The 22,117-nt window shown below is 47.1% G+C and overlaps 1 long non-coding RNA gene and 1 pseudogene across 3 annotated transcripts; one reads left to right on the forward strand and one right to left on the reverse strand.

The window, feature by feature from the left end:
- Positions 1-207: 207 nt before the first annotated feature.
- LOC112647706 (uncharacterized) lies at positions 208-3,296 on the reverse strand. Of its 3 annotated transcripts, none has more exons than XR_003128438.3 (3): positions 3,087-3,296; positions 2,664-2,788; positions 208-399 (listed from the first exon to the last, which is right to left on the reverse strand). It is a non-coding gene; the product is annotated as an uncharacterized LOC112647706 (long non-coding RNA). The 3 variants fall into 3 exon arrangements; XR_007403811.1 differs by having other exon boundaries at positions 208-1,931; XR_004807034.2 differs by having other exon boundaries at positions 2,664-2,824.
- A 1,383-nt stretch (positions 3,297-4,679) lies between these two features.
- Positions 4,680-9,403, forward strand: LOC112647690 (small EDRK-rich factor 1-like; annotated as a pseudogene).
- Positions 9,404-22,117: the final 12,714 nt, after the last annotated feature.

The raw sequence follows: 22,117 nt of genomic DNA on the forward strand, positions 1-22,117 counted from the left end.
TGGGGAGGTCTTCACAGTCTCTGGGTTCCACAGAAGCAGAGAGGGGAGGGTCGTGAGGGGGGCCAAGGGGCCGCTGGGAGCCAATTCTGCAAGCTTGACTGCCTGACCCAGGTCTGTGCACGCAGACACCCTCTGGAAACCCTTGAGGCTGAGAGCCAGGGAGAGGCGTGTGAAGTCAAGGCTCAGAGTAAATCAGCAAAGAGAAAATTAAGAGGATCAATAAAAGAGTTTAATGAAACATAAACAGGTTCAGGGAGGGCTTAAATAAATTCGCGGTCAATCCATAGCAGGTTGTTAAGGAACATCCCTGACTCTTGGAGTTTGATGTTGCGGAAAACACCCGCATCCTCCTTGCGGGCGCTCTGGGAGCTCTGCCAAGGGCTGCATTCCTGGCCTGAGCTGCAGATACAGGAAGGGGGGATTTTCTCATTAATTCGTAATCAGGGGTCCAGAATGGAGGGTGAGAGGATGTCCCAAAAACTCTTGCAAGGCCAGCAACGGGCCACAGCCCAGGAGGCAGAGGGCAGACCAGACAGACATGCAGGACCTCATCTGTCCCAGGCACTTCCACCGTCCCAGCTCAGCAACCCCTCCCAGAGGGATACAGGAATCTGAGGTCACTGCTGAGCCATGACCCAGAAGTGCCCCCTCAGGACCTCTGCCTACCCCATACCGCTTGTCCTCTGATGCAAACCCCCATGTTGATAGAGGAGCAGGGTGCCCCGCCAGTAGGTCCATGCTGGGGGAGAAGGGTAAAGCCCCTCTGCTTTTGTGCTTCCTCAAACTACCAAATCCTTGCCTCTCTTGTTTCCCAGCATCTCCAGAGTCTCCAAGACTCTGCTCAGAGGGGAGAAACCAGGCCCCAATGTGACAGCTTGCACCTGACTGTCTCTGACTCTCCTGCCACCCCCACCCTTCTCCCAGGTGGAAGGAAAAAGCCGTCCGTGTCTGCCTGGCTGGCTGAAGCTCTTCTAGCAAATCCTCCACCCTCACCAGAGCGGCAAGGCTCAGAGCCAACCATGCTAGACGGGAAAGGCATTCTCCCTTCACCAAAGAGGAAACGCTTTGGGCTGAGGCCACAGCGCCGGGCTCTAAATATGAAGCCGTAGAAAAGAAACTAGTGAACACAGCCCTGTCACATTCTCCCATAGTAAACTGTGTAGCCCACAAAAGACATTTATGCCTTTGGCTTCCAAGAAAATGGGAGTGGAGCCTGCCCAGACAGTATGCTCTGGGGTTGGCTGGGTACATGTGGACACTAGGTGAAGTTCCTATCTCTCTCTCTCTCTCTCTCTCTCTCTGTGTCTCTCTGTCTCTCTCTCTCTTTAGGAATTATTTACTCATGAGAGACACAGAGAGAGAGAGACCAGAGTCCTGATTCCTCTAGGCTGACCAAGTCAGGAGACAGCATGATCCCTCACCACACCCGCTCCACTGGGCCTTGGCTTCCACACTAACTGACATCCTCTTTCCAGCACAATCTGGAGCCCCCAGTCAATCCTCCAAACATGCTCCCTCTGGCTCAGGTTACCATATACATAGCCAGCATTTCCTTTCTTCTTTGAGAAGAAATCCAGACCTGGAAATATTCCAAGGCTTTGCAGAGCTCTTTGAAAACTTTGTCCCCACTTTCCTCCTCCTGGTGACTCCCCAGTATCTGCACCAGCGCATCTTCCCCATCCCGGGCCCCTCTTCTGGTCTCACGATGGCCGGACTCTCCAATTGCAGTCCAGGGTAGCAAGCAGCTCACAGGGCACATAAAAACTTCCCTAGCTTTTTAGGGATTCCTGACAAGACTCTCAAATAAAATGGGTATATAGTGGGCAGCCTCAGTTCATCCATGTGCAATCGTGAAGCTTTTTTCTTTATACCGTCCAGTAGAAATTCTGCTTTCTGAGTACCCAGCTCCTCCATAGTATTAGAAGGGCTCCCTGCGGGAAGAGGGTGGAGGAGGGAAGAGAGCTTAGTCTTCCCAAATAAATGTGTCTTTGGCCCTTCTGATCATTTCTCAGCCAGTTCTGGCTGCAGCAGTGCAATTTCAGGTAAATATGATCACAGATAGATATGGCTTTGCTCACTGATAATATGTTCAAGTCTGCATCTCAGCACTCAGGCGGAGGGCTGCAACCAGGCACTGCAAGCCCACCCTCAGGGAGGGGGTGCCATGTCTCCCCCGGGCCTCTGCTAGAATGTGCGCTCCTGTACATCCTGCGGGGAAGGACTTTTCTCTCCCAGGGCAGCCTACAGGCTCCTCTCTTAGCTAACCTCCAGATACTTTATGGTGGAAGCATGGAACCTCCTAGGTCCTTTCATGGCCCTCCCAGAACCAAGAGATGCTGGTGGAAGGCTGCCTCGCCCTCCTCAGGACGGTGAACCCCATTACAGGTCTCCATGTCCCCGCTTCCGGGGCACCTGCAGTCGGCACCAGCCATTGGAAACAGACACCTGGCCCAGGTCACCCTCAAACCTCACAACCTCACAGGTAAATCTCTTGAGGCCTCTCTTCCCAAACACACACACACACACACACACACACACACACACACAGCTTGGCTGGAATTAGGAACAGGAGAGGCAAACAGCCCTGGCCCACAAAAAAAAGGAGGTCAAAGGAATGCCATTCTAATTCTGCCCCACTCCCTCCTGGGCTCCTACTCCCTCACCGTGGTCCTCAAAGGCAAAGGAGAAGAGCACTGTAGGAGGAGTCCTTTGGAACACTGTGGCTTCTCAGACAGAGCACGCTGGACTCGGGCCGCTCGGTCAGCCTCAGCCGTGCCTCCCCACAGGGCTGCGTCAAGGAAGGAAAATCGGTCTTCATCCGAGCCTAGATCCAAGCATTTAGATTTTCCTCCCAGGGGAGGTCACGAGAGCTCTTTGCCCCACCCAAGAAGCCAGGGCCCGGTTGCATCTAACCCAATGAGACTCGGAGCAGGGGGGAGTCAGCCAGGAGGAGGACGGGGCTCTGCTGGACCAGAGGGCAGCGGATGCCCAGTCACCACCCTGGGGCTGCCTGCCCACCTCCTCACCCTATCCCCGGGCCTCTCCGCCCTCCCCCGTTCTCCCGGACTCCCTGAGAGAGCACCCACCTAGGAGCCTATGGAGGTGCAGGAACCCGCTGTCCGCACCGCCTGGGCACCAGCGACCACGGTTTCATCATCTGAGACGGAGACAACAGGAGAGGATGGTCGAAGGACAGAGGATGTTTGTTCTCAGAGAGCGGCCATCAGAAGGAAAGCCACGAGGTCCCCCACACCCGAGGCAGCTCCCTGCCCTCCGGGGTGCCCCTCCCACGGTGGGCAAGGTCTGGCGGGGCGGGGCCAGGAGGGGCGGGGCTGGGGGCGGGGCGTGGGGGCGGGGCCAGAAGGGGCGGGGCTGGGGGGGGGCCTGGCAGGGTGGCCTGATGGGGCGGGGCCTGGTGGGGCGGGGCCTGGGGTGGCCTGATGGGGCGGGGCCAGGAGGGGCGGGGCTGGGGGCCTGGCGGGGTGGCCTGATGGGGCGGGGCCTGGTGGGGCGGGGCTGGGGGCGGGGCCTGGGGTGGCCTGATGGGGCGGGGCCAGGAGGGGCGGGGCTGGGGGCCTGGCGGGGGGCCTGGTGGGGCGGGGCCAGAAGGGGTGGAGCTGGGGGGGGCCTGGCGGGGTGGCCTGATGGGGCGGGGCCTGGTGGGGCGGGGCCTGGGGTGGCCTGATGGGGCGGGGCCAGGAGGGGCGGGGCTGGGGGCCTGGCGGGGGGCCTGGTGGGGCGGGGCCAGAAGGGGCGGGGCGGGGGGCCTGGCGGGGGGCCTGGTGGGGCGGGGCCAGAAGGGGTGGAGCTGGGGGGGGGCCTGGCGGGGTGGCCTGATGGGGCGGGGCCTGGTGGGGCGGGGCCTGGGGTGGCCTGATGGGGCGGGGCCAGGAGGGGTGGGGCCTGGAGGGGCGTGGCTGGGGGCGGGGCCTGGGGGTGGCCTGGTGGGGCGGGGCCAGAAGGAGCGGGGCTGGGAGGCCTGGGGGGGCCTGGGGGCGGGGCCTGGTGGAGCGGGGTCAGGAGGGGTGGGGCTGGGGGCGGGACCTGGGGGGGGGGGTGGCCTGATGGGGCGGGGCCAGGAGGGGCGGGGCCTTGCTGCCAGCGGGGTTGGACGGCCAGCAGGTGCTCTCCTGGAGGGAACGGCCCGCAGGTACAGCCCTCCCTCTCGTCTCCTTTTGCTTCTCAGGTTTTTATTCCCATGTCCTCTGTCCGCCAGCTGGCCTCAGTCCCGGTTTCTCTTCCCGCCTAACTTCAACCTCCACCTGCCCCTCGCGGCCACCGCCCCGTTGAGGCCACGACCTCTCAGACACCCGACAACCTCTGCCCCCATCTTTTAGATGCAGCTCAGGCTGAGGCAATGCACCAGAGCTGTCCGAGGCCGGCCCGCGGCGCCCGGCTCCCGTCGCCAGTCGCCAGCCCCAGCCCACCGCAGCCTCGGCCGGCGGGGCTGTCTGCAGAGCGAGGCCCCGGGGGGTGACGCAGTTGCTCGCAGGCTTAGACGATGGGGAAGGCGGGGCTGCGGCTTTGAACCGGTGCACGGACGTGCTCCCGCCCCCTCGCCTCCACCAGCCTCGGCCCTGGGACAGCCGCCGGCCCCCGCGGCCCCTGGACGCCGTCCCGACGCCCCCATCACCTGCCGCCCGCCCGCCCGCCCGCCCGCGGCCTCCGCTGCCCGCAGCACTGGCCCCGGGTAGAGCCCGTTAGTGGCGAAGCCGGCAGCGCGTGGGACGAGGGGTGGAGGCTCTCGGAGAAGAAGGGGGTGGACAGAGGATGACCAGCTCCTCGGTGCCGACCACGGAAAGCCAAGCCTCCCCCAACCGCGGAGAAGGCGAAGGTGGCTGATAGTTTCCACTTTCTATTCCTCGTCTTGCCGGAGAATTTTGCTGAGCAAAATGGAATGTTCGGGAGCGCCTGGGTGGCTCTGTCGGCTAAGCCCCAGGCCTCGGCTCAGGTCACCATCCCGGGTGCTGGGATCAGGGCTGCGCACTGGGCTCCTTGCTCAGCAGGGAGCCTGCGTGTCCCTCTCCCTCTGTGCGCCCCCACCCCCTTGTGCACGCGCGCTCTCTCCCTCTGTCAAGTAAGTAAATAAATATTTTTTTTTTTAATGGAATGTTCACCCCTTCTCTGGATGGTGGCCAAGGAAGGTCAAATGGCAGCAGAAAGAAGCGAGGAATACCAAAGGGATGCGGTGGGGACAAGGAATGGAGGCAGTACTTACTTCCCCAAAACCTGAGAGCTTGGTTTCCTCTGGATCCAGACACCTGTGGACTTGGGCATAAGCAACAAGACACCACCTCACTCGTAATGAGAGCAGTATTGTGCGGAGCTTCTGCAGCTGAATCCTGGCTTCTAATCAGAGCCACGCACCAGTGTGGAATGTTCCAGCAAGTTATAGAACTGTGGAACCTCCATGTCCTCATCTGTAAAATGGGGATAAGCAGAACCCAGCCCACAGAGTCGATGAAACCTCTAAATGAAGAGACGTATGTACAAAACTAAGCACAGAAACTGGCATTTACTAAGTGGACAGTAAGTGACCGCCATCATCCACTTTGTCAGAGAGAGGACAAAGAGCCCCATCATTTTTCCTGCCTCTTGACAAACCTGCCCCCTGCCTGAACGGCCCTGCAGTGTTACAGGAACAGGGCTGGCCAGCTGGAGAAGCTGCATGGGAAGCTGGACTGTTTGTTTTCTCATCCCTTCGGTTAATATTCCACTTGTCTGCAAGAAGTAAGAAAAGGATTGCTTTATAGGACAGCACTGCCCTTTCTGCCTCTTCCTTTGCCGCAAGGAAACTTCTGGTCTTTGAAAGGCAGGCTTTGTGGCATTCTCCAATTCATTTCCTTAGTGCTTCACCCAGTTTTGGGGGGTAGTCTCACCAAACATCTGAAGATTTCCATTTCCTTTATTGCTTTGCCTCTTCCTCCTCTGTTTTTCATATTCCTTGCCTCTTTTCATGTCTAGCTAAAGTGAAGATTTGAGTCTTATTAACAGTCTGACCCTCCACCTCCACAGAGCATCTGGGTGTCAGAATATCATAACCTGGGTGTCACTCAAACCTTCTCCCTGCATCAGGCATCACTCACACGGCACCGCAGACCTGAGCCATAGTCGGTGAGAGTGAACATGACCCAGTGGTTTGCAAGGTGAGGGGTCCGGTCTTAAAGAGGTGGACAGGGACTCCAGCCAGTTCCACCACCCCCAGCCTTGATCCAGACCCAGATCTCTCCATAAGCACCCCCTGCCTAGGGGGAAGTAAGTGTTCCCTCTCTTTGGGGCCAATGCAACACCCACCGGGAGAAGACAGCGTCTACCATGGGCATTTTTCAGTACTGTCAGTATTTTCAGACTAAGCCTGTGCCCTCAGCCATTTCTGTTTAGCCAGGAGGCATTCCCTACCACCCACCACTACCACTCAGGTCTCCCTAAAGGCAGCCATTGGACTCACAGGTCACAAGAAGACCTGTCCAGATGCAACCCTACCAGACACATATGCTTAGGAGAAGACGGAAGGTTGCACTCTGCCCAGCAGCGATGGTCTTTCCAACCTCTGCAAGGCCATGTAGACCCACTCAGGAGAGGGGAAGGGAGGACAAGAAGGGAAGGAAGCAAAGAGAGAACTGAAGAGAGGCTCCTGGCAGCTAGTGTCAAAATCTGCAGGAAGTGCAGGTCCTTGCGACTCTCCACAAGCCCCAGTGGTCAGGTGGAAAGAAAGGTGGCTGACCCTGGCCTCTCCTCATGTATGCGGCCCTCCAGATCACCTTCTGCAACTCCCGGGCCCCATCTGGAGCCCCACTGGCATTTGGTCTAGTCCATAGACGTTTCTGAGGTGCCAGCACCGTGACAATCCCGTCCCACCATCCCACCGCCATCACCTTTGTGCCAGTGGTGGAAGTCGGCACCCTGGAGGGCTCCTCAGCTCTGATTCTTGTCAGCAATAACCCGAGAGTGGCCAGACGTGGCCTGGTGGCTGGAGGCCCTTCAGGAGGCTGGGCCTGAGTGTGAGGGCAGCAAGCAGCTGGCCAAATGGGGATGTAGGGACAGAATGTGAAGGCCAGCTACTGGGCAGACCCACAGAAGGTGTGGGGAAGACCCCAGCAAAGATGCCTCCTGGACGGGAGACTGTGCAAAGTCTCCCTTAGGAGATCCAGAATGAAACCGTGGACCACCACTACCTACTCCTCTGCCCAAGACCCCTGAATTAAGAACCTTCTGGACTGAGTTGGGGGGCAGGTAAGCGAGCTCCCCTGGTGCCAGCTCGTTGGGCAAAGCAGCCAGCCAGCCCTCAGACAGGCTAGTGCAATCATTTTATTCCTTTGCTCGGTGTTATCTTGTTTGTTGGCTTCCTTTCTTTCTGTTTCCTTTCCCATTTTTGGCTTCTTCATTTACATCGTGTTCTACTAAGGATTATGTGCTTCAGAAGCTAAGGGAAAGGCCAGGAAGCTGGAGCAGCATAGGAGGTTTTAGGCTGCTCTGAAAGCGCCAGGGCCCTTCAGTAGGGTGGAATCATTTGTATCTAGCGCCATCTTTGGGCCATTCCTTGGACCTGCAACTGACTGTGTATCCGTTCTATTTGCCTTCAATGTTTGAAAAGCCTTTTTCTTGACTGCTAGTTTAGGAAAAAAGGCCAGTCTCACTTAGCAAAAAGTCTGAGTTGGAGATCATTTATTTCTTTCTTTTTTTAAGTAGACTTCACACCCAACATGGGGCTTGAACTCATGACCCAGAGATCAAGCTGTTGCATACTCTACCAACTGAGCCAGCCAGGCCATCCTGGAGATCATTTCTGAGTGAAACAATGTTTTAGATTTTTCAGAAGATTACAGTAACAGTTACTGGCCCAGGAAGCAGGCCCAGGACCTGGTCTAGTCTTCTAGGAAATGGGAAGTTCTTGATGAGTAAGATGCCGTGAGTAGTTCAATCTTCGCGAACACCTAGATAAAATCATTTTTACATGTGAAAGAAACTCTGAGTTTTACCCTTAAGAAGAGTTCAGTGAGTCCACCTTTCCCCAGCAGCACCCTGCACAGCCTCTCACCACCCAGCACCTCCTGTCTTGGGCTATCAGAGCAAAAGTCATGTCTTCTCACAGCTGTGCACTACTTATGAGTCTAATCCCTCTGTAGTGGCAGATGTGCCTGCATGCTGGTGTTGGCTCTGGGCACACGTGGGGTTTCTCCTGCAAACACCCTACCTCCCATGGGAGTCATGAACTCAGATGGCCAAACCCAACACTGTCATTACCAGGAATATACCCTTCAGAGAAATACACAAGTGTGAAATGCCATTGGAATACAGTTATTCATGGTGTGTTTTTAATAGCAAAACATCAACAATAATCTAAATGCTTCTCAACAAGAGAATATAAAATGAACCATGGTACAGGACATAGCAGAGGCACTGTTCAGCATAGGACCCACGCAGGCTGAGCCTTCAAGACCTGCAGGTGGGTGAACCCCTGCTCTTCCAGGCTCCATCCAGTGGTTGGCATGGCCGCTGGAAATCAATGAGAACTTGTTGGCCAGAAACACATGAAGAAATCCCAGAAAATTAGCAAAAGAAAAAGAAAAGAGGTTACCTGACTACCTCTCAGAGAAAGCAGAGGGACTCTAAGATCACACAACAAAAGCAGAAAGTAGCAGAAGCAAAAGAAGTCCACACAGACAAGAGAAAAATGATGACTCTTTGGAAAGCCTAGGCGCTACTGTCAACTGGGTGCCCTACATTCTAGGATCCAGATTTTGTAGAGCGAACAGCCATCACATCTGTTGTAGCATATCCTTATGAAATTATTTTAAACTTCACCTTCCAGCCTGACTTAATGTGATGCTATAAGCCATTCTTCAAAGAATAAAACGCTAACCATGAAAAAAACATTAGCTGTGGGACAATACATTGGAATACTAGGTAGCCATTAAAAAAAAGAGAATAATGTGGGCAGCTCTGGTGGCTCAGCGGTTTAGCAGCGCCTTCAGCCCAGGGCATGATCCTGGAGACCCAGGATTGAGTCCCGCATCAGGCTTCCTGCACGGAGCCTGCTTCTCCCTCTGCCTCTCTCTGTTTCTCATAAATAAATAATTTTTAAAAAAAGAGAGAATAATGTGAGAAGATCTCCAAGATACAGTGTTATATGAAAAAGATGCACATAGTAATGCTAACATACAAAGGTGTGAGCATGTGTGTGTCAGGGTATGAAATGTATGCAATTGAATATTTGTGAGAGTACACAAGAAACCAATAACATTGGAGCCTTTGGGAAGGGGATCTGAGTGGCCGTGGACAGGAATGAGAGGGAGACTTTTGTACATTTCAACTTTTTTTTTTTTTTTACATTTCAACTTTAAACCAGTTTTTTTTTTAATTTTTATTTATTTATGATAGTCACAGAGAGAGAGAGGCAGAGACACAGGCAGAGGGAGAAGCAGGCTCCATGCACCGGGAGCCCGACGTGGGATTCGATTCCGGGTCTCCAGGATCGCGCCCTGGGCCAAAGGCAGGCACCAAACCGCTGCGCCACCCAGGGATCCCTAAACCAGTTTTTTTTAAAGATTTATTTGTTTATTTATTTGAAAGAGAGCACGAAAGGGAGGGGTAGAGGGAAAGGGAGAGAGAATCTCAAGCAGCCTCTTCACTGAACACTGAGCCCAATGCAGGGGTCTATCTCTTGACCCTGAGACCACGACCTGAGCCAAAACCAAGAGTCACACACTTAACCAAGTGTCCCACTCAGATGCCCCCATAAACCAATTTATTTTAAATAAGTGTACCTACCTTTTCAAAAGTATTTAAAGAAATAGCTTCTGCCACATGGAGGCTGGCCAGAAGTTGGAAGGGAAGCACTCTGGCAGACTATACACAGAAAATTGAGAATATGGGCAGCCCAGGTGGCCCAGTGGTTTAGCGCTGCTTTCAGCCCACGTCGTGATCCTGGAGACCCAGAATCGAGTCCCACGTCAGGCTCCCTTCACGGAGCCTGCTTCTCCCTCTGCCCGTCTCTCTCTCTCTCTCTCTGTCTGTCATGAATAAATAAATAAAATCTAAAAAAAAAAAAAAGTAGAGAATATATTTTGTAGATAGATTAGCAAATTTCATTCACTTCTCTATATTCGCTTCTTTTGTTATTCCAGGGCCTTTGGTAAAGTACTGCTGCACATTCCCGGCTTATGTCAGCCATGCTGCAGGATTCAGTTAGCAATACCAAAAATGCCAAGATGTGCTCTTGCCTTCAAAGAGTTCCCAGTTTCCTGAGGTCAAGAAATACATGTAACACCTTGCAGTTAAAAATTCAGATTACTGGGGTGCCTGGATGGCTCAGTTGGTTAAGCATTGGCCTCTGGCTCAGGTCATGATCTCAAGGTCCTGGGATGGAGCCTCATGTCAGGCTCCTTGCTCAGCGGTGAATCTGCTTCTCCCTCTGCTCCTCCCCCTGCTCGTGCTCTCTCTCTCTCTCTCTCTTTCTCAAAGAAATAAAATCTTTTTAAAAAATTCAGATTATCTCTTACTATGCAATAAACTACTACCAAATTTAATGACTTCAAATAATAATTTGCTGTTATCCTCTTATGCCCCAAGGGTTAACTGAGATCATCTGGTGGTTGCAGCCTGAAGCTGGCTGGATTGGAGTCATCCAAAGTTTCCCCTGGGCTGGACATTGAAGATGATGTCTTCACTCACATGTCTGGCTCCACGGCTGGGTGCTGGCCCAACACCTCTCTCCATGTAGCCCCTCCAAAAGGCTAGTTTGGCTTCCACACAGCATGGCTGTCATAGCTGGGAAAGGGCTTCTCCCAGAAGCTGCAGGACTTCTTATAACTCAGAAGTCATGCAGAGCCTTCTGCTGTATTGGTCAAAAGCAAGTCACAGGGCCAGCCCAGATTCAAAAGGAGAGGACTGGACAAGGCATGAATAATGGGAGGCCTGGTTCATTAGACAGTCATCTTTGGAAAATGGCCACCACCAAATAAGATCCAGGGTACAATAGGAGCCTGAATTTGACCCTGAATGACTATCTCAGAGCTTATTCAAACTAGAGCCTTTTCATGCTTTGGGGAAAAAGTGCTTCTTGGAGGGTTATTATTCAGGACTTCAAATTTCACAGGTAGAAAAATGAGGAAACCAATTAGAAAGATTGTAAACCTTGCTCCTCACTTACCATATTAGAAAGATATTTGGCCAAAAAAAGAAACCACATCTTGGAATCAACTTTATCCAGCTCAAAACTGAGGAGCTTCTGTAATATTAAGGAAAAATCAGAAATCTCCCTGGAAGGGGATCTGGGTGGCTCAGTCATTAAGTGTCTGCCTTTGGCTCAGGTCATGATCCCAGAGTCCTGGAATCAAGCCCTGCATCAGGCTCCCTATTCATGGGTTTCCTACTCACAGGGAGCCTGCTTCTCCCCTCCTCCCTGCTTTTGTTCTCTCTCTCTCTCTCTCTGAAATAAATGAATAAAAACCTTTAAAAAGAAAGAAAGAAAGAAAGAAAGAAAGAAAGAAAGAAAGAAAGAAAGAAAGAAAGAAAGAAAGTCCCTTGGATGGCATATGTGGGGGAGGGGGCTTCTAAGTATTAAAAGCCACCCCCTCTTTTCTCCACAAAGTGCAGATACACATACATACATCCTCTGAGAGAAGAACGGTTTTCTCAGCCTGTTCCCCACCCCAATTGCCCTGAAACAACACCATCATTCCTATGGGGTTCTTGCTCTATCTGAAATAGACCCAAATACTTAACAAGGAATTGTAAGAAATCTTTAAAATACTAGTGAGCTTCATCCTTAGACTTCATTCAGATATATGTGATATAAAAAGAATAGAATATAAATAGAAAAACATCTTAGAGAACCAATTAAAATAACATTTTTGAACAAGATTTAATGATATGAGTAGGTGATCACAATATGTTCTTAACTGAAGAAAGAAGACACACAAAACTCTCCACATTATTTATAAACACAGGTGGAAAAATTTAGTGGAAAATACACTGAAAACATTAACAGTGATTCTCTCTACTGGTAAGACTATGGGAGACTTTTACTCCCTTTTTTTTTTTAAGATTTTATTTTTAAATAATCTCTACAGCTAATGAGTGGCTCAAACTCACAACCCTGAGATCAAGAGTTGAATCCTCTACCAACTGAGCCAGCAAGATGCCCCAGGAGACTTTTATTCTTTATACATTTCTATACTTTGTACAATAAATATACAGTCCTTTTATAACCAGGAAAAAAATTCCACCTATGCATATGTATCTACTTTGATCTCTCCTCTCAAAATTGCTTTTCTCAATTCTCACATTAGAATTTCCCCATAGACTCCAGTTTGAACTGACAGCTTGACCAGGAGCTGCTAGACAGCAAGCGGGATATTCTGAAGGCCTCCCCAGGCTGACAACAGTTTGGATTCTGCTCTAGTTCTTGGTATTGGTATAAAGGGAGTAAAGATGTAAGCTGCTCATGATCCTGTGGGAGGGGCTGGGGTTGAGAGGGTGGCATGGTGAGGAGAGCTGTTAAGGTGATAACTTGAACAAAAGTCATTAGACTGCTAAGAACAGAGCCAAAGGAAAAACAGAAGACAACAGCAGAAGCATCTTTTAGGAAGCTTTGCAGTCATTACACTCCATAGTCACTCTCTCAAAACTTGTACAATGCTGACCTCCTGCACCTCGCAATGGCATCTGTTCTTGTCATTATCAACATCATTATCACCATCGTGACATCATCACTGTCACCATTATCATCATCACCATCATTAGCATCACCACCATCACCATCATCATCACCATCATCACCAGCACTATCATCATCATCACTATCATCACCATCAACAGCAGCAGCACCATCATCATTGTCACCATTACCATCATCACACCTAGAATGTCATGCATTTAATTCCCTAACAAGCAGATATAGAGGGATTATTGGCTCCATTTTAGAGATGAGAAAACTGAGGCTCATGGAAGTAAAGTGTCTTGCCTCACGTCAAATAGTGTAATCATCAAACACAGAGTCTCTGGAACCACAGAGACAGCTGTTTGATTCTTAGCTCTGCTGCTTTCTGATTGTGTGACCTTGAGGTTTAAATAAAATACATGCAAAGAACTTAATCTCTTTGTGCTTTAGTCCCTTAATGTATAAAACAGAGATAATAATAGCACCTACCTATATTAGTTTCCTACTGCTTCTATAACAAATTACCATAAGTGCACCAGCTTAAGACCACTCATTTTTTCTTTTATAGTTCTGAATATCAGAAGTCCGAAGGGAGTCCTATGAGGCTAAGATCAAAGCATCGACAGGGCTGGTTCCTTCTGGAAGCTCCAGGGAAGAATCTAAGCCTTGCCTCTTTGATCTACTAGAGGCTGCTTCTGGCTCCTTCCTCCATCTTCAAAGCCAGTTGTGTATCCTCTTCTCCTCTCCCTGACCTCCTGCCTCCCTCTCATAAAGAACCTTTGTGGTTACATCAAGCCCACCCAGATAACCCAGGATAATCTCCCCATAGCAAGGTCCTTGACTTCATGACATCTGCAAAGTCTCTTTTGCCATGTGAGGTAATATAATCACAGGTTCCAGAGATTAGTACGTGAACATCGTTGGGGAGCCATCATTCAGCCTAAGAAGGTTGTTATAAGCATAAATGAGTTAATATACAGGGAACATTAGAGAACATCATTTGGCTAAATAGCTGCTGTTATTTATAAAAGTCCCATGCACACACACACACTAAGTGATATAACTAAGATTGGATCCCATGCCAAAAGGAAGCCCAGGATGTCATAGGAACCACAAAATCCCAAGTGGAGTGGGGAAAATCACACATACGGAAAAGTTTTGTTTGATTCTATAAAAACAAAACAAAACAAAACACAGCAGCACCTGTCTGGAGTCCTTAGTTAGGAAGTGCCTAGAATTTACATGTCAGTTGGTTTTGACTTCAGCCAAGAGGATAATACAAAATGCTGAACATGATCTTTGTATTACAGAAGAAACTGGGCTCTTCAGCTTTTATTGGGGTTCAGCTGTTTCCTCATGGCAGAAAGGAAATTGAGCTGTAAACATAAACAGAATCACAAATCATGTCCTCAGCTTTAATAGCAAGTGGGGGAGTTTCTCCCATCTTTTAAAAGGACAAATGGGCTCTCATAATTTCTTCCCATCACTTGGAATTTCTGATGGTTTTAACACTCTAAAAAAAATGATTTGGCGCTTTAAAATATATACTATTTAGAAAGCAGCCTAGTGGGTCAGAAGCCACCAGGCCTGGATTCCCATCCATGCTCTGAGCCAACACTTTCCCCAACTAAGAGTAGGCCCCTTCCTAGGCCTTAGTGCCTCACCAATAAAATGAGGGACATGAGATACCCCTCGAGTTCTGACAGGAAATCATTCATGGGGTCGTTTCGTCTGAAAAATCTTCCCTTGTCCCCAGCCCCCCCTCTCTTTTTCTACCAGAGCATAAACAGTTTCGTATTCTTTCTTCCATCCCAAGGGAGGCTCTTTACTTTGAAAACACTCATTTTTTTAAAGATTTTATTTATTCATGAGAGACAGAGAGAGAGGCAGAGACAGAGGGAGAAGCAGGCTCCCTGCAGGGAGCCCAATGTGGGGCTTGATCCCCAGACCTGGGATCACACCCTGAGCCAAAGGCAGATGCTCAATGGCTGAGCCACCCAGGAATCCCCAAAATACTCATTATTTCTAATTTACACAATGGGTTAGGTGGCTTGAATAGATAGCAGAGAAATATGAATTCAAGTTCTAGCTCTGTCATTTACTAGCTGTGTGATCTTGAACAAAATACTTAACCTCTCTATTTCCCCAACTCTAACATACAGATAACTCCTGCTCATCGGAATATTGTGAGGCTTAAATAAAATACATGCAAAGAACTTAGAATAATGCCTCTCGCATAGCAAGTGCTTAATAAAAACTGGCATTAACCATTTTAATGATTATATAATGTTAGTATTCCTTTTCTTTGATAGATCTCCTAGATCCTACCTTTTGGTGATTTTAGACATTTTGGGGGTGCCAGATTGGCTCACTTGGTTAAGCATCTGCCTTTGACTCAGGTCATGATCCCAGGGTCTTGGGATTGAGCCCCAAGACAAGATCCCTGCTCAGTGGGGAGTCTGCTTCTTCTTCTCCCTCTCCCTCTGCCCCTCCCCTACTCCTGCTCTCTCTCACTCATGTGCTCTCTCTCAGATGAATAAATAAAATCTTAAAAAAAAAAAAAAAAAAAGAATATTCTTGGGCTCCCTGGGTGGCTCAGCGGTTTAGCACCTGCCTTCCACCCAGGGCCTGATCCTGGAGACCCGGGATCAAGTCCCACGTCAGGCTCCCTACATAGAGCCTGCTTCTCCCTCTGCCTGTGTCTCTGCCTCTCTCTCTCTCTCTCTGTGTGTGTGTGTGTGTCTCATGAATAAATAATCTTTTTTAAAAAAGAATATTCTCTTAAATAAATAAATAAATAGGTATTTTGAAAAAGCCATTTCAAGGGTGCCTGGGTGGCTCAGTCAGTTGAGTGTCAGACTCTTGATATCATCTCAGTTCATGATCTCACAGTCATGATCTCAGGGTCATGATTTCAGTCATGAGATCGAGCCCTGCATTGGGCTCCGCACTGGGCGTGCAGCCTGCTTAAGATCCTCTCTCTCTCTCTTCCTCTGCCAACCCCTCCATGTGCTATCTCTCTCTCTAAAAAAGAAAGAGAAAGAACACGAGAAAGAAAGAAAAGAGAAAAGCCATTTCAGAACACAGAAACTCCCATGCTAAAGCTCCTCTTCCAGGAGAAACAGAAGGAAAGCAAGATGAAGAGAAGGAGGGACAGTGGGAAGAAATATATTCAAATACTGCCACCAAATAGCCCAAGATCAAAGGGATTTAATCACAAGAAGAAAAAACACCATTAAAAGCTATAATTTTTGGCTTTCAAGAAATTATATTCATTTGAAAAGGAGCGTTGAACTTGTGTCTCCTTAAGGAGAAAAATAAACAGCTTTCTAGAGAGTTAGGAGATAATTTTACATGAAAATTGAGTTTGTTAAATGTCAGAAAAAGTAATTAGAATATTTGACTTCATCCTACAAATATGTCAGCAACTGGCCTAGAAGATTTTCACTCAATGTGCTGACAGTGAATTTGGCTACAATTGAAATGGGCAGAAAAAAGTCCCTGATGACATCCAGCCAGCAGCCAATCAAGCGGCAGAATGATGTCAGTGATCTCAGGGTGACCTGTCTAAGCAGAGCCCCACCCCACCACCCTACCCCTGCACCACCCCCATCCCTGCCCCCAAGTCTCTCTACTCCCCCCCACACACACACAGACTCTCATGTGGCACTTCCCTTCCTCACAGAGGAAACCCACACTGAAAATGTTCTCTCTCTAGGCAGATTTGCATTTTATGGGTTTTTGTTTAATTTTAAAGTTAATACACGTTTATTACAATACACGTCTGATAATATGAGACTAAAAAGAATAATTTTATTTTAATCACTTGCCTCCCCCAACTCCATCCCATGAGCAAAGGGAAATGAAGTAAATATTTCAGGACCAGGAAGATACTTCTTTAGCATGACAAGCAATAACTATTTCAACCCAACTGCTCACGGCATCCATTACACTGAAATTCTAAAGCAGCACTTCCTCGAAGAAGGGTGCCCCTAGACCATGGAGGCAGAAGAGGCTCGGCTGAAAGGGAGAAGGCCAGGAAGGGGGTCTTTGCCTGCTACATCCACCTCCTGGAGATGTATAGTGAGCACTGTCATCCTAAAACCCAGAAGCTTTGCAATAAAAAAACAAAACACTTTATTTTATTTAACCAAATATCACCCAAAACATCTTGGAAATCCAGAATCCTGTGGAACACATTTTAGGCAACAGTGCATTCTAGATAAAATTGCAGGCCAAACAAGACTAATTCTTATGACAATTATTAAATATACTTTTTCCAGATGTTTTTTTAGACAATACTATACCACATGAAATGGACATCAAAATTGCGACTTTTAGAATGACAAAGAGAAGAATCACAATCTGGGCAGATGCTTTATCTACAAATTCGAAAAGAATAAGCTCTAAAACTATTAGAATTAGAATTCAGTTAAGTCGATAAGATAAAAGCTAAATATTCAAAATAATGGATCTGGGATCCCTGGGTGGCTCAGCGGTTTAGCGTCTGCTTTTGGCCCACGGCATGATCTTGGGGTCCTGGGATCGAGTCCTGCATTGGGCTCCCTGTGGGGAGCCTGCTCTCCTACTGCCTGTGTCTCTGCCCCTCTCTCTCTCTCTCTGTCTCTCATGAATAAATAAATAAAATCTTAAAAAAAAATAATGGATCTTCCACAGCTCAGCAACAACTAATTAGAAAAATTAAAATATTTAATCACAATAATAACTTTTAAAAATTATCTGGACATACTTTTAATTAAAAAAGGTTAACATTTCCATTAGGAAGATGAGGCTACAATTTATGAGTAATGCTCTAAAAAGGAATGCTTAAATAAAGGAACTAATGATGTGAATTTAAGTCAGGAGCCAAAGAAATTTGGATCCAGTTGCCCTTTCCCTTGAAAAATCCTGTGCCTCTTCTTTGTGGCCTCCAGGGTTTCTCATGAAAAACTTTCTGTCATTCTAATCATTTTCTCTTTTATAGATAATACCTCACCTCCCTAGCTGCTTTCAAGATTTTTTGGTTTTGTCTTTTTGTATTTAGTTTTTTTTTATGATGTGTCAGCATAGATTTCCTTGGGTTGTGCTATCTGTAATACACTCAACTTCTAGAATCTGTAGGTTTCTGTCTTTTGCCAAATTTGGAGAATTTTCAATCATTATTTTTTCCAAATCTCTTTCAGCCCCCACTTTTTCCCTCTCCCCCCATGGTACAAATGTTAGATATTTTGTTACTGTTCCACAGGTCCCTAGGGCTCCTTTTGTTTCTTTTTGTTCTGTTTTCTCTCCTTCTCAGATCAATTTCTACTGTTCTGTGTTCAAGCTCACTGATTCTTTCCTCTGTCATATTTGTTCTGCTAGTGGGCACATCCAATGAGGTGGGTTTTTTTATTCCAATTATTATATTTTTCGCTCTGAAGTTTGTTGATTCTTCTTTATATCTATTTCCTTGGGAGACTTTCTAATTTTTTTGGCTTTCTATTTTTCATTTGTTTCAAATATGTTTACAACTGCTTGTTGAAGCATTTTAATAGTGGCTGCTTTCAAATCTAATTCTGTATCATCTCTGTGATGGTGTCTGTTGATTGTCTTTTCTCATTCAAGTGAAATTTTCCTGGTTCTTGGTATGAAGAATGATTCTAACTGTACCCTGACATTTGAGGTATTACCTAGAAGACTCTGGATCCTACTTAATCTTCTTTTTTTGCAGGCAGTCACCCTGTTTAGATGCAGCATGTAGGTGCAAGTGTAATGGAAGTTCCCTGCTGGACCCCAATGGCACCAACCCAGCAAAAAGTACAGCAGACTCACACCACTTCCTCACCACCAGGTGTAGGGGAAGCTCACTGTTGCCAGGTGGGCACAGAAACCCACCAGCAACACAGGGTAGGGCTAAAGGAACTTGGAGGAGTTTTTCCCTTGGTGTTGTCTGGAATGAGGTGGGCGTTATCTGGTCTTCTACCCTTTTCTCAGTCCTTTGACTAAAGTGAGTAGGCTTGCACAGGGCTTTTTCTATTCATGCCTATGGATGGTTGCTGGCTTCTCCAACTCCCTATCTGGGTGCTGGCTTCTCCAACTCCCCATCTGGGATGCATGAGAGACAAAATGAAAACCCTAGGATCCCACTATCAAGTTATTCCTCAAGCCTCAAGATCCCTAAGTAGCCCACCTTGCCAGCGCAGGGAGGAAGACACTAACGCAGACAGCAGAGCACCCTGAACACCATGAGAAGGGAAGCCAAAATCCTATAGGAGAGAGAGGGCCTCCACACACACAGTTAAATATACAAATTCAGACACTAACATGTCCCAGGTACCCTCAAAGACCTCTCTAAGAAAGGCTGTGGGACCTCAAAGTGAAGTCAGTCAGTCTTTTCAGAGGAAAGCACAGACTCTTTACTGACTTTTTTTTCTCTCTTTTTTAAAGATTTATTGAAGTATAGTTCACATGTCATATAATTTGTTCATTTAAAGTGTAAAATTCAATTGTTTTTCATGTATTCATAGAGTTGTACATTTCACCAATTTTAGAATATTTTCATTACCCCCAAAGACATCTCATACCCCTTAATTGTTATCCTCCAAAATATCCCCCCGAACCCCACTCCAAGAAATGACTAATTTACTTTCTGTCTCTACTTTCTGATTTGCCCATCCTAGACATTTCATATAAATGGAATCATACAATATATGGCCTTTTATGGCTGCTTTCTTTCACTTAGCATAATGTTTTCAAAATTCATCCCTGTTGTAACAGGAGTCAGTACTTCATTCCTTTTCATGACAGAACAATATTTCATTGTATGACTATACTACATTGTGTTTCTCCATTCATCAGTTGATGGATGGATATCTAACTCTATGTTTAACCATGTGAGAAACTGCTAGACTATATTACAAAATAGTGTACTATTTTGCATTCCCGCCAGGAATGAATGAGGGTTCCAATTTCTCCACATCCTTGGCAACACTTGTTATCATCTGTCTTTTTTATTATATCCATCCTAGTGGGTATGAAGTGGTATGTCATTGTGGTTTCAAACTGAATTTCCCTGATAGCTAATGATATTAAGCATCTTTTTATGTGCTTATTAGCCTTTAGTATATCTCCTTTGGAAGAATGTCTACTCAGATATTTTGCCTATTTTTAATTGGATCATCCCTTAATTATTGAGTGGCAAGAAGTCTTTTTTTATATATTCTGGATACCAGACTCTTTCAGATGGATGATTTACAAACAGTTTTTTCCCATTTTGTGGGTTGTCTTTTCGCTTTCTTGATGGTGTCCTTTGATGCATTAAAGTCTTCCATTTTGATGGTGTCCAGTTTATTTTTTCTTCTGTTGCTTGTGGCTGTGTATCATATCTAAGAAACCACAGCCTAACTCAAGTTTGTGAATATTTGCTCCTATGTTTTTCTTCTAACAGTTTTATAGTTTTAGCTCTTACATTTAGATTTTTGATCCATTTTGAGTTAAATTCCAAATATAGTGTGAGGATCCAATTTCATTATTTTGCTTGTGGCTATCCAGGTGTCTCTGCATCATCTGTTAAAAACATTATTCTTGAGAAGCCCAGGTGGCTTAGCAGTTTAGTGCCGCCTTCAGCCCAGGGCCGGATCCTGGAGACCCGGGATCAAGTCCCATATCGGGCCCCCTGCATGGAGCCTACTTCTCCCTCTGCCTATGTCTCTGCCTCTCTCTCTCTCCCTCTCTGTGTGTCTGTCATGAATAAATAAATAAAATCTTTAAAAAAAAAAAAAAGAACATTATTCTTTCCCCCATATAATTATCTTTGCACATTTGTCAGAAATCTGCTGACACAATGTCAAGCAATTTTTTTTCCTGGTTTGAGTGAAAAATCCAAACCAGAAATTGAAAGGTTTTCTGGAGAAGAAGATATTTCATTTGTGTCTTAAAAGATGAACTACAGATTAAGCTAAGAGACAGCAGGGAGAACTCACATGGGAGAATGAGAAAGAATGAAATATTGGGCTGAGGTCAAGAGCTGTGTTTTAGGATGTAAAGCAGTAGAAGGCCCTAGTTCTCCCCTAAAGGTTTCATCACCAGTTTGAAAGCAGCAAAAAAGTGATCCTCACAGAGTGTAGGAAAAAAGGAAGACAAGGAAAATGACAGAGGCCATAGCCGTTTAGATCTCCTGAGGATTCCAGATGAGAGCAAATCATCCGTCTTACCGTAATCTTCCCTTATCTTCCCTTCACCTATCTTTCAGCAGTAAGCAGCCTGATGATTACTAGACAGAACTACTCCATGAGGAATAAATAGCCTCACCTTCTAGACTGGGAACTCCCTTAGTCACCTCAACTAAAAAGGGGTTCTACTCCTGTAAAAATTAGTGTGCAGACTTCCCAAAATGGCCCTTCATATTTGAGGAAGTCCCCCTGGGGGATCCAGATCAAGTCTAGTGGCTTGGTCACTTGTCATACCACCAAATACCTTCTGAGAGGTGCAGAGCCTGCTACAGGTTGAAGTTGTGTACAATCAAGCAGCTGTGGCCAGATTGAGAACACCACTGTCCAAGAGATATCGGTTCAATCCCACGAACATTTCCCATAGATTTTCTTGTCGGGCAGCAATAGGGTTTTACAGAGAGCACACATAGCAGACCTTTGTTACATTCCCATTAGGCATGGCACCCTCTCCCACAGGGTCTCACTACCACACTGCTCCACCTTCCACAGACCTACCACCTTCATGCAACCTCACCTCCTTCCTGAAATCCATGATTTCAACATATGACCTACCCTGTCACTGGGCAGTGAAGCATGTATCCCATTCTGACTGCTCTTCTCACTGTGGGCAGCACCCCAGAAACTCTTGTGAATAAAATCTACCATGGACAAATCTAACCATTGTCTCTAAAGCCCAAGAGATCAGCTAGAGCTTGACGTGACTTTCCCAGACACAGAAAAGCAAGCTATGAGAGCTGAAACTGTCCCTGAAGCCCCCTTTCCAAACATGAAAACATTTCCGACAAGAACCTTATCTTTCATAAAATAAGCATGTATTACTAGGTCCAAAAGGCCCTTCACCCCAAATTTCTCCAGCATCAGACTGAAAATGCATGCACCTGGAGTCACTAATGGTTGGACACAAAGGCAGATGTGATTCATGAAAGGCTATTTAAATGCATGAGTAATGGAATACTATATGTCAATTATACCACCATTTTTTTAAAAAAATTTGCATGGCCAATGGAAAATGATAGTGTAATGTAATAGGTGAACAAAAGCCAAATTTATAACAGTCCTACAGTCTGAATATATTTAATGCCCTGAGTTTAAAATGGTCAATTTTATGTTATGTACATTTCACCACAATTTTTTAAAACTCCATTAAGAGATTATATATAGTTTTGCCCTTTTCTATTTTTTTATATTTTCTATAGCAACTATATATATATATATATGGTCTCTCTGTATCTACATCTATATA

This window comes from Canis lupus, chromosome 19, assembly GCF_003254725.2.
Source record: "Canis lupus dingo isolate Sandy chromosome 19, ASM325472v2, whole genome shotgun sequence".
Taxonomy (NCBI): Eukaryota; Metazoa; Chordata; class Mammalia; order Carnivora; family Canidae; genus Canis; species Canis lupus.